General features: G+C 37.1%; 1 pseudogene; it reads right to left on the bottom strand.

Moving 5' to 3' along the window:
* Positions 1-348: 348 nt before the first annotated feature.
* LOC103959617 lies at positions 349-2,998 on the bottom strand (annotated as a pseudogene).
* Positions 2,999-11,929: the final 8,931 nt, after the last annotated feature.

The raw sequence follows: 11,929 nt of genomic DNA, 5'->3' as shown, positions 1-11,929 counted from the left end.
ACTATCGACTTGTCGAGCCCAGTTTCCTTTTTGCTTTTGTGTTCTGGACCTTCACTCCTACTAAGCCCAATCATTAAATTTCCACTCAAACAGATGCAATGTTGGAAGGTTTGATTCATGATGTTTGGAGCCTTGCCCAAAATCATTGCAGTCTATTGCATTCAAGTACTCCCTCAACAAAAGCTATCACGCTGCGCATGCTGTAGCATCCTTTGTTTCTAAGCATGTGGGAAACCGTTCTTAGGATCGTATTGGTACGGATTTTATATTCAATATTTTGGTGGGAGATGTAAACAATTCTCATAGAAATCTAGTAAAATCAATCTTCGAGTAAAAAAAAAAAAAAAATTTGTAATTAAATAATTTATTACGATTTTAGTCAAATAATGATGACCAACTTACACACTACATTTGTGACTACTTTTATTACAAAGTTATTTATTTGTAACCAAACGAATGAAAGTAAGTTAATTTAAACAATACAAAATGAAAGAATATTTTGAGGTCTCTTCTGAACACCTTCTAACATTTAGGCAAATCAAGTGGTGGTGGAGGCAAAGTAGATTCTGGTGTCGGTCCATTTTCAACCTCAAAAGCCATTCCCAGCCCCCATGGTAGATGAACGTCCAAATGACAGTGCATGTACCAGATACCTGAAACAATAGTTTAAAACAAATAATCAGAAATGAAATGTTTATAATACATTAAAATACAAAGAAAATTAATTAATGAGTAGATTAAGAAAACTAACCAGGATTATTTGCTTGAAACCTGATCACAGCCCATCCTCCAACTGGCACACCAATTGTGTTACGTATTTGCGGATTAACGAAGTTAAATTTTTTGGGATCATTAATCGGGTCGTAATTTCCAAACCCTTGTGCCAACACGTGGAAATTGAAGCCGTGGAGATGCATCGGGTGGTTCTCAATGGCCAAAAATGCTGTGTTCTGAAGCACCATCTCCACCGTTGAATTGAACTTCAACGTCTTGACCTTGGTTGATTTTGGTGCGTATATCAACGATAGGTCGAGGCTAATGTTTGTGTCCGTGTAGTCAAATTTGATTGGAGGCTCGTTAGGAAAGTCCCTGGTGTAAACCCCACTCACATTGTGAAACTGTGCTTCCAGCATGGATGTATTGCTTGGGAGCACGAATGACTCGTTGCTCATGCTTGCGGACATTCGGTTATTGAATAGGCCCTGACATGTGGCGTTTTCTGGACACATCTCCAAGTTGACGCCGATTGTCACGAACATGTGCTCGTCCACCTTGAGTGGGACTGGGACCCATTGGGGTCCTCCGGCGAGGCTGGTGAGATTGGTGAGGAACTTGTGGGCCAATGGCGTGTCGTGAGGGTTGGGCATTAAGGCATAATGGGGGTTGATGAATTGGAGCTCTTGTAGACGATGATGCCTCTGGTGGTCGAGTTATCAAAGTCGATGGTGTCACTAGCGCTAGCGTACGGAGTGGCGGCCATGTAATAAGATCCAATAGGTTGATTGAATTTAACAAGAACGTCGGTGGTCTGACCGGGTCCGGTTACCACCACGTCGGTGACATAAGGAGTGGTGTAGGTGGCGTCGATGGCGACAACTGTCATCTTGTGATTGGCTATCTTGAAGAAGAGTTGGGTATTGAGTCCAGCATTGATTAGGCGTAGCAAATAGGTCTTTCCTCTCACCACACTTAGTTGATATGTTTCTGATAATTTGATGTCACTTTGTTAATATTCATCATGCAAAAATAACACATAAACTATATTAATAAATTTACGTGTATGCATGCTTGCATGCATGGTCACGTACGATTTTGAGAGCAGTCGTAGAGATTGCCAGGAAGTCCATTGATGGTGTAAGCATTTGAAATGTTAGGAGCAATTCCTTTAGATAGGCCCTCTTCCTCAATGTCGACCACATTGCCATTGTACCACTCTCCTACAATTCCATCGAACAGTTAACATATAATTAGCTAGTCATCAAAATTACAATTTAAAGTGCGTATTACGATTAACGTTAAGTAAGTTGAATGGTATAGTTTAATCCTTACCTAATAAGATGGGAACTTCTTTGGCGGGCCTGGGGAAGGGGAAGGATCGACCAACTTTTGGGTGGATTATGAGGGCTCCGTGGACGGTTGCGCGGAGCCACGAAATGTGGGCATGCCACCAAAGGGTACCTTCTTGTCCGGTGATATTAAATTTGTAAGTATAACTTTGTCCGGGGCGTATAGGGCATTGAGTTACATATACAGGTCCATCCGCCCATGGACTTAGAAGCTGAAAGATTCCATGCCTGCATTAAGACAGAAACTATACAACCTGAGCAAAACATAACTCAAAATTCCCCTTGGGGGTTGTTAAATGATTTTTGGATAATTGGTATTTACCAGTGAATGCTAATGTTATAGGGCGATTGGTTTAAAACGTGGACAATAAGTGTGTCTCCATCTCGTGCATATATGGCTGGTCCTGGATAACTTCCATTTACTACAGTAATTGATTGATTCTGACATAGTCGGCTAACAGTCAGGTTGTTCACCTGAAAACAATAGAAAAAAAATAAAAATATCATGACTTCTATTATTCAAAGGAAACATTCAAATAATTGGTGAGGAAATGTGCATGATAAAATAAGGTTGCCAAATGGCTCGTTTGAAATTGTCTCTAAAACTGCTTCTATGACCCAAAAATACTTTCATTTTTTAGGTCAAATTGAATCAAAAGTATTTTTAAACGTTATAATGCATTTTTAGCCTATTCTAAAAACATTAATGAGCTACCCAAAATTGAGGCAAGACTTACATTAAAAGAATGCTCAACAATTGCACCAGAGGCTACTGAGGAAGCCAATAGAACTAGAGCACAAGCTAGCACAAAGGCTAAGCGTGCCATATGGGGAACAAATTAAAAGAGCTAGCTCAAAGGGGAAATGAGAAGTTTGAGAATTGTCTATTGTTATGGAATATTGTATTACTCTTGTGATATCTTAGAGGTCGATATATGCTATGTTTATATAGGCATTTGGAAAGTAGTTGCTAGCCGGCCCATTATTTCCACAATTGCGTGGAAAATTATCCAATAAATTTGCATTTGTTTTGTCAAGGACTTTGAAATGTTAAACATACCGACATACAAAATGACTTTAGTATCACAGACGCGGTTAACAGTTTGATTAAATTGGTGACTCGTCAGAGAATGCTAGCATAAAGATATGAACACAAGGCGGAAACTTTGTTCTTCACGTAAACCAACCATGTTGAATAACATCATTTTGACCGTGTCCAAATTACACTTTACAGGCTGACGAACTTTATGATAAGGGAACTACCGCGGTGTATTAGAGTTGAATATTTCTTAATGTAAACCTTGTAAGACTGCATCTTCTCGCTAAAGTGGCAAGGTCGTGTGCCATTTGTGTAAGTATATAGTTTTTTCTTCTATTTAATTTAGGATGATTCTCAGTGCTTATGAAATGAAAAGGTTTATTACTAATTTCTATCTGGAAATGCGTGTACATGGTCATTAAATTTATTGCATTTAGCTAAGTTCCGAGTACTCTATACAAAATTTATTTCTTATTCCTATACTATTATCTTGCTCTTTACCTTCAATACTCATCCCATTCTGTTAACTGATTTCTATCCGGCTTGTACATCAAGTAAGGTCGCTAAATGCAAATACCTATTTGCATTTAGCTAAATCCCTGAGTACTCTATACAAAATTTATTTCTTATTCCTCTACTGTTATTTCGCTCTTTACCTTCATTCCTCATCCCATTCTATCAACTGGATTGAATGATACGTTACTATCACTGATGTGGCAGGGATTGAATTTGTTAATTTTTTGAGCTCATTTTCACAATTGGAACATCTTAATCCCCAATGATCACGTTGGCATGAAATATCTCTTTTTTTTAAAGATTGGTATTAACCCATAATAGAATTTAGAGAGTAACAACATATATATAACTTTTTGGTGTTGTTTTTTTCTTTTTAGAAACGGGGGTTTTTTTTTTTATTTTTTTTAATAAACCAACATGATATGGGTGGGATATATTGTATATTTGGAGTATGAAATAATAAAACAACAGATAGAAAACAGAGAAAGTAATGCAAGCATGAGGAAATAATTAATTGAAAAATTAAGGACTTAAACTAATTTTTTTGGTCAATTTCTCTCTGATGTTAGTTTTTCATTAATTTCATCTAAATTTTTGTTAAATGGAAGCATGCGCACAACATCTGAGGGTAGGGTAGTTCGGTTGCTTTATTTTTTAAAATAATTGAAAACCTTAGATTTCTAGAATGTCACCCTACTGCAAATCTGTGTGATTCTATAGCTTTTGTGTATGAAGGTCTAACGAAGTGACACTTTTGTCCTCAAAGGAGAGTCATGTGGTGTACACGTAATAAGAATTAATGTTAATTTGGATGAAATCTATGGAAAACTAAGAGTAGGGGGAAATTGGCCAAAAAAATTAATTTAAGTCCTTAATTTTCCAAGTTTAGGGGGAAATCAAAAGCTAAATGAAAGTTCAGGGGAGAGATCGGCAGTTTACTCCAACTATAAAGTTTGTTTCAGGAGTAGTGTTATTCATACTATGTTTTTGTACCACATTTTCATATCACCTTAGGTGACATTTGATGTGGACAGCCACATCATTTGAATTAATCATATTTTTAAATTTAGTTCATTACTTCATAAACTAATAATTAAGAAAAACTAGTTAATTAAATGATGATTGTGGTATATGAGGAGTCTTTCTCCTTCATTTCCTTAGGTTTTGTAAATTTTTCAAATGATGTGGCTGTCCACATCAAATGTCACTTAAGGTGGTATATAAATGTGGCATAAAAACATGGTATGAATAACATTAGTCTTGTTTCAACGTATTAAGTAACAATGAATTGGTATTTGTTTCTTGGAGAGGGAGCTCTATCAATTTCCAAGACTTTTCAATAAGTTAACAACATCTTATGATCATGTCGCCGCCGTATTGCTTCGAACCCATCCTTCGCAGCTGACCTTTCGATGAAACCCTCAACCACTACGCGTACATTCCATCTTTGATCGATTAAAATCCCAGAAATTAAACAAATTTTCTGGAAGGGGTTGTATTATGTGGTAGTAGAAATAAATGGTCACATCACAGATACGGTCAACCTTATTTTAATCCTCAGGTCATACTCAAATTCGTTATTAGTTTGCTAATTAATTAAGCTATCAAAAAATGTCCAACAATCACATGCCAATAGATTTACTAATTAGACATATGATGCCCCATACAATTGCAAAAGTCAGTACTGGAAATTGGAATTTTTAGAGTTTTGAATTCTACAAGCACAAGCACAATCAATGTCTTTTTTAATACATACATATATATATATAACGATATTCATTAGATTAACCCATCACACTATACTAAAAAATCTTAAATTAACCGAAAAAATAAAACTGTCACTGCCACCACCTTTGGTAATGCAGGGACATTAAAAAATTATGAGAGAGAACTATTTTAATTTGGTCAACTAAGGTTAGGTTAATAAAGAAATTCTTCTATGGAATCAACAATTTCGTTTGTCTTTGTTCAACGAAACTATTGGTATTAAAAGCAAAACTAAATACTCTAAGCTTAATCCTTGTTGTAGCCTCCTCATTTATATGTATCAACTTTACGTGGTTGATGATTTGGTGAGAAATTGAAATTATATATACCCAGACAATAAAACTACTGGAAGACCCTTAAAAGTTCGCACACGTAAAAGATCTTTGGTTGAGTCTTATGTAGCAGGTGGGGAAAGTTAGTCTTCTAAACTTCCAACAATTTTATTATTTGAGAGATAAATACAATCTGAATGTTCAACTTGATTAATTAATAATATCCTTATTTCCACATTTTTTTCACGTAAATTTTTCATCTTCTTGACGACCATGAGACAGAAGACTAAGAAGTTGACTCGGTGGAAAGTGGCAACCAAGGTCTGGTTTCTCTACGTATGTTTTGTGCGTAAGCTTTGTTCATTTTACTGTCAAATATTATGTGTGTAGTGTAGGTATAGGCTATGTATTTCTCCTTGGATTGCAGGCGATGAGAAGCAATCTCCTAATGATAAATAGCCAGTGACCACTAAAATCAATTCTAATAATTGGGTTAAAACTTAAAATTAAGTGTTAAACCTACCCAAATCATCTCCAATCATTGGACCTAAAACAAGTTTTGGGATACAACCTAAAATTTGGGCATATTTAGCCCAAAAAATAGGCCGAACCTCTATATTTCTAGCCCACCATTTTGCGTTCGCGCACAAGGAGAAAATGCACGCTTGGTGCACAGACACGCCCTAAGTTCCACATGTGACAGAGCTGCAGCGGGTGGGACCCACCTTTGACAGCTTTGTTGGCCACCAAATCAAATCTTATAGTAAAAAGCGAAATGTCTAATCGCACAAAATAAAATTCAACAACTAAAACAATTAAAAAAATTATTTAAATCAAAATTCAGCAAAAAACTTTATAAATACCTATGTATTTGTTTAAACATCCAAAAAATTCACCTTCCTCATACAATTCTTCCAATTTTTCTTTCTACCCACTTCCAAAACTATTTTTTCCTATTCCAAACGAATCAAATGGGGTAAAGCATTTGTGTTAGTAATTGTTGTAAGATTGATAATCTACATAAATTTTAATTTTCAAAAAGTTATTGAAAAACAAAATTATCCTCAATTCATTCTTTAATAACATCGAGCTAAAATTTTAAGTCAAGAGCATTGGAGGAGAAAAACCATTTTTGGGTTAAAACCTAAATTTCCTTGGCTAAAAATTTAGGTTTTAACCTCAACCATTGGATTTGATCTAACAATAAAAGACGGTTTGTGAACCGTTTCCAACACCCAAATAATTTTAAAAAATGAAAATGGTTTAAAATTTTGAATTTTAACCAAAAGCTTCCTCATAAATTTATTTAATGATGAGGACAAAATCCAATAAAACCATCCTAATAAAAGTGCCTTTTTCTTTTCTCTCCCTCGCTCCTCTTCTTGGCCCCACCCACCCCTCTCTCTCTCTCTCTCTTTCTCTCTCTCTCATCTCTCCTCTTGTCCACCCCTCTCTTTTCTCTTAATGATAAGGGCCTCCAATATTTAAATCTTTATATATATATATATAACTCATATAACTTTATTTAATGGTTAAGCAAAACTCAAACAAAAAACCAACCCAATAAAGTTGGGCAACGTGCATAAGGTACATTGTTTTCGATTTTGCCCTTGACAACTTTTGCCCAGTCTGTGACGAACTGGGCTTCATCATGAAATATTATTTGGCTTCGTGCATGCACAGGATAATGATCCATGCGTTGGAGGAGATGAGCGACCAGATGATGGGTGGGGGTAAGAATTGTAATTGAATTGCAATTCTTTACAAAATTGCATGGATGTATATGTGCATACAACTCGGGAAATAGAGTTTTGGTTGGAAAAAGCATCGCCATCCAATGGGTTTACATTTGAAAAATAGTCAGCATAGGAGGAACAACGTGGCGTAATAAAAATACAGCCACTATAAATACAAAGTCGTAGGCAACATTTAAGACCCTTCAAATCAACACACAAATTACCATGCGCAAAGCTTCTTAACAACCTTGATATTTTATCCTCTCCCCCGTTCTTCTTGCCAACACATCTTCAGTTGGATAGACAGCACTGTGAAGGCAACCGGTGACATCTTCAGTTTGGATAGACAGCACTGCTTCGAGACCGACTGGTTATTTATCTAAGTCTCGGTCAACAAGGGTTTCTAAGTCCTTATTGGTAGAGGTCATCTCATCAACCTTCCCATCGAAGTGAGGTGTTACCAGGTTACTACATTCGGCACATTGAAAGCCAAATTTGAAATCGAACTTCGCAAAACTAGCAGCCTTGTCTTCAAGCTTTAGAACTCAAAGGCCGAGATGTGTTCCTTCCTCGGCCGCAGTCGCAAGATCAAGAAGTTAGCAGCGCGCCCAATGCCACGTCAACATATTTTATTCCTCGGCCGACGAGTTAGCTTGCCCCGTACACAACCGAAGGACGTAGTTAGCTTATTAATTACTCGGAGCTCAATTTTATGAGTGGCTCAATAAGAAAACGCCTTTTGGTCTTAGGTTCAAATTGATTCCATTTGAAGAATGGTTGGTTCAAAAGACCGGGGGGCAATTTTCTGCTTCGACCGCAATCAAATATCAACCTAAGAAAATTGTTAATTTGGCTGAAGAAAAAGATAGGCCACCTAGTTTTTTGGTCAAGACTGAAAGTTTGGTAGGCCTAGAAGAAAAAGTTCAAGTTTCTGAGCAAAATACAAAAATTGACTCATAAAATGATTCATCAAAGGAATACTCCAATGACGAACAAGGTCGAGACATAGGCCTAGCCGAAAAAACCACGCCAATTGATATGATTATTGGCAATAAGGCCGATATGGAGAAATCTAAATCTCATTCGGCGAAGTTGCTTGAGTTAAAAGCCGAAATTGGTGAAATAATTATGCACCAGAAGCTTAATTTTTCAATGCATTCGACAGCCAAAAATAAAAAAATTTTGCCAAGACAAAAGTATTTGGAGATGATTCTTTATTCGGCTTAGATCAAAATCAAATAGAAAATGTTGATATCAAAATATCTCAGCTCGAAATAAAGCACCATTGGCCTCCTCCTTCTCATGGATTGGCCACTTTTATTTTCATTTGCCAATATATATATATAATGAATAAATTATTTTCTTAACCATTCAACTCTATAAGCCGATGCTAAGAAAATAAGGGGTAGACACTGCTAGCTTGCTATGTGCATTGTACTTTCGATGGTGCCATGAAAATGAATATCTATATGGTGCCATTTTTCCAAGGAAAAAGTCATTTGGTGGCATTCAAATGATTCCCTTTGTATGGTCAGAATGTGGGGAATGAAAGGTCCAAGTTCCAACAGATTTAGAATCAGGAAGATGCTAGTGGTATAGTGGTGATTTTATTATACCAAAAGATTGGTTTTTCTTCCTGGGCTTTATTTCCCTTTCTTTTTCGACTGGATGAAGAAGATGGCCGAGACAATGTGCCAACTTTTTTTTGAACATTTGAAAGCTTGTTCTGATCAATTCTTGGCCGTTTAGCTAACTTCTGTTGTCTACAGACCGATGGCCATTTTCAAAGAAGAAAATTTGTTGTCATAATCGAGATTTTTATGACATGTATTTGCTGAACTCGGCGACAGAGTCTCAACTGAGCCATGCACTAGATAATATAGGACGAATGTTTTTTTGTTTGCCGAGCATGAGCTGGTGCTCGGCACAAGTTATCGTGGTAAAATCATGGGGCCTTTTCCATAGCATTGCATATCTACAGTAAAAGGCTAGCCAAGATGGTTGGTCATCAATAAAAAAACAGAGATCACTCGGTGACTATTGTTTTTGACGCACCACCTCAAAAAGAAGACGAATGAAAAGCTTGATGTGTGTTCGTAGACTTGATGGGTGTTCGATGAGCTCGACAATATTTTCTGTCCTATGTACGTCTCGACCGAGAAAAGACGATGCTTTTGTCAATAACAAATACTAAGTGGAAGTCGCTGAACTGGGCATGAGGCTTATTCATTTTTAAGCCTCGCCGAAGAAGAACAATTGATGCCTTGCTGCTTTTCTAATTCAACAAGACCACGTGGTCTAGTGGTGTTTTTGCAATTTGGCTGGGATGCCCACAATAGAGATTTGGCCGAATAAAAGAAAATTTGGCGAGCTCGGCGAAAAGCATTGTGGGGTGTTTTGTTGGCCGAAGTTGGTTTGTCATGATTTGGGCCAGGTGCGTTCCTATAGTCTGAAAATCATGATTTGTATTTGCCGAGCTCGACGGGCTGATTCGAAAGGAAGTTCGGTTACGTCTATAAGGGAAAATTAGCTCAAGGAAACTGGGGGGCGCATTTGTGTAGGTGTAGTTGGAGTTCTTTCAGTGAGATACTCCTAGTCCTAGTTCAAGGTACTCTGCTTGTGCAGCTGTCATTATTTGACAGCACACCAAGTCATCAATATTTCCACTAGAAGGTCCGATCCAGATTATTGCCGAGCAAGATTTTTCCGGCGAATCAGTGGCATTTTGCTGGGCATTGATGAGTAATTTCTTTAACCATTCGGCTTATGAGCCAAAGCTCAAGGAAATTAAGGGGTAATGTTTGGACCTGATTTTACATTATTAGCCTATTGCATTGAAACCATTGGATGACTCCAAAACTAAACAGATTTTTCTTGATATATTACTATTAATTTTAATCATGGTAATTATCTTGACAAAGATCTTTTTGAGTCTGAGGAGATCAGGATGGATTAAATGGGATTAACATGGTGCGAGAATTGTGAAAGTCTACAAAGGCATTCCCTTTTCACTTGGATAAGAGATTGAACTAATCATATCTGGTTTGAGAAGCATGCAGCATGTGATGATTGGATTGATTCACGATCAAATTGAGTTGGTTTGTGATTTTTCATTTAAATCAATGAAGATTGCATGGAGACACGCATGCATGCAACATCTAAGGCAGAGACAAGCCCACGTGACTCCTTGTTATCAAGCACGTGGTTTCATCATGAAATATTATTTGGCTTCGCGCATGCACAGGATAATGATGCATGCGTTGGAGGAGATGAGCGACCAGATGATGGGTGGGGGGTAAGAATTGTAATTGAATTGCAATTCTTTACAAAATTGCATGGATGTATATGTGCATACAACTCGGGAAACAGAGTTTTGGTTGGAAAAAGCATCACCATCCAATGGGTTTACATTTGAAAAATAGTCAACATGGGAGGAACAACGTGGCGTAATAAAAATACAGCCACTATAAATACAAAGTTGTAGGCAACATTTAAGACCCTTCAAATCAACACACAAATTACCATGCGCAAAGCTTCTTAACAACCTTGAGATTTTATCCTCTCCCCCGTTCTTCTTGCCAACACATCTTCAGTTGGATAGACATCACTGTAAAGGTAACCAGGTGACATCTTTAGTTTGGATAGACAACACTGCTTCGAGACCGACTGATTATTTATCCAAGTCTCAGTCAACAAGGATTTCCAAGTCCTTATTGGTAGAGGTCATCTCATCAGCCTTCCCGACGAAGTGAGGTGTTACCAGGTTACTACATTCGGCACATTGGAAGCCGAATTTGAAATTGAACTTCGCAGAACTAGCAACCTTGTTTTCAGGCTCTAGAACTCGAAGGCTGAGACATGTTCCTTCCTCGGCTGTAGTTGCGAGATCAAGAAGTTAGCAGTGCGTCCAACGCCACATCAACATATTTTACTCCTCGACCGAACTGGGCCGACGAGTTGGCACACCCCACACACAACCGAATGACGTAGTTAGCTTATTAATTAGGCTTGGTAGATTTTAGGGTCAACAAACACATATATTTCAAGATTATTTATCTTCTTCAACTCTCAAATCTCGCCCCCATTGTAGAACAAAACTCTAAAATTATAAGCACACTAATTGAGAAAATTTATTTTCGACGAATTAAGTATGAAATTGATATTTCGGAAGGTTCATATGAGGTTAGAAATGAACAAAAAAATAGAGCATGTGCATACTTAAATCTCTTTGCCCAGATACCTAAATTCATCGGAACTGGAACACTTATGGCAAAGCTGTTAACCGATCCGACCGATTATTAATTGGTTTTACTCCTTGTTTACTTTTTGGAATTGTCTACCTTTTAAAGGCTTAAAATGGAAATGCCTCTTCATGAATTTCATTTCCTCTTCTAAAATGTGTTTCAGCTACAATTTCTATTTATATTGCATATTTTTGTTTTCCAATCAATCATAAGATTGGATTCGATATATTCTACAAGTGTTTATGTTTAAAGTAGAAAATGAACAAATGGTAGAATTGAAAAGGATAAG

This window comes from the organism of the source record quoted next, unplaced genomic scaffold (genome assembly GCF_019419815.1).
Source record: "Pyrus x bretschneideri cultivar Hongxiangsu unplaced genomic scaffold, Pyrus_bretschneideri_v1 Contig11, whole genome shotgun sequence".
NCBI classification, from domain to species: Eukaryota; Viridiplantae; Streptophyta; class Magnoliopsida; order Rosales; family Rosaceae; genus Pyrus; species Pyrus x bretschneideri.
Note: the sequence above shows the minus strand (reverse complement) of the source record. Positions and strands in the feature narration are given on the sequence as shown.